The sequence below is a fragment of the Oncorhynchus kisutch genome, linkage group LG16 (assembly GCF_002021735.2).
Source record: "Oncorhynchus kisutch isolate 150728-3 linkage group LG16, Okis_V2, whole genome shotgun sequence".
Classification (NCBI taxonomy): domain Eukaryota; kingdom Metazoa; phylum Chordata; class Actinopteri; order Salmoniformes; family Salmonidae; genus Oncorhynchus; species Oncorhynchus kisutch.
The window spans coordinates 21,718,074-21,719,700 of record NC_034189.2 but is presented as its reverse complement, the minus strand read 5'-3'; positions in this window follow the sequence as shown (position 1 = coordinate 21,719,700).

Sequence of the window (1,627 nt, the reverse complement as noted above, 5' to 3'; positions counted from 1 at the left end):
ACTGAACACTGAATAACAAACAACAAAGAAACAACTGAAACAGTTCTGTCTGGTGCAGACACACAAAGACTGAAAACAACCACCCACAAACACCAATGGAAAACAGGCTACCTAAATATGGTTCTCAATCAGGGACAACGATTGACGGCTGCCTCTGATTGAGAACCATACCAGGCCAAACACAGAAATAGAAAATCATAGAAAAACTAACATAGACAACCCACCCAACCCCCGCCCTGAGAATACTAAAACAAAAGACAAAACAAAGGAATTAAGGTCAGAATGTGACAGTACCCCCCCCCCCAAAGGTGCGAACTCTGGCCGCAAAACCTAAACCTATAAGGGAGGTTCTGGGTGAGTGTCTGTCCGCGGTGGCGGCTTTGGCGCGGGACGTGGACCCCACTCTACCATAGTCCTTCTCCACCTCTCTACCCGCCTCCGTGGCCTCTTAAGAGTGGCCGCCAACCTGGACGGGAGATTCCGGCAGCACCGGACGGACCGGAGATTCCGGCAGCAACCGGACGGACGGTAGACTCCGGTAGCTCCGGAGTGGAGGGCGATTCTGGCAGCTCCTGGCTGACTGACGGCTCTGGCAGCTCCTGGCTGACTGACGGCTCTGGCAGCTCCTGGCTGACTGACGGCTCAGGACAGACTGGCGGCTCTGGCGGCTCAGGACAGACGGGAGACTCTGGTGGCTCAGGACAGATGGGAGACTCTGGCGGCTCAGGACAGACGGGAGACTCTGGGGGCTCAGGACAGATGGGAGACTCTGGCGGCTCAGGACAGACGGGAGACTCTGGCGGCTCAGGACAGATGGGAGACTCTGGCAGCCCAGGACAGACGGGAGACTCTGGCAGCGCTGGGCAGGAGTAAGGCTCTGGCAGCACTGGACAGGCGGGAGCCCCTTTAGGAAGGAGACAGAGAGACAGCCTGCTGCCACCGGAGGGCTGGTTTAAACATCTCTATGGATCATAAGGAAAAATCATGTGCAGGAAATAAGTATTATAATTATGTGACGGAAATAAGTATTTTAATCATGCGCAGGAAATAAGTATAATAATCATGTGCAGGAAATAAGTATTATAATCATGTGCAGGAAATAAGTATTTTAATCATGTGCAGGAAATAAGTATTATAATCATGCGCAGGAAATAAGTATAATAATCATGTGACGGAAATAAGTATAATAATCATGTGCAGGAAATAAGTATTATAATCATGCGCAGGAAATAAGTATTATAATCATGTGCAGGAAATAAGTATTTTAATCATGCGCAGGAAATAAGTATAATAATCATGTGCAGGAAATAAGTATTATAATCATGTGACGGAAATAAGTATTTTAATCATGTGCAGGAAATAAGTATTTTAATCATGCGCAGGAAATAAGTATAATAATCATGTGCAGGAAATAAGTATTATAATCATGTGCAGGAAATAAGTATTTTAATCATGTGCAGGAAATAAGTATTATAATCATGCGCAGGAAATAAGTATAATAATCATGTGACGGAAATAAGTATAATAATCATGTGCAGGAAAGTCTGAATCGGGCCCAATTTGCATTGTATACAACGTTTACAAACTGTACTGAAAAGCTTGTCAGAATAAACCGTAAAGCAGATGC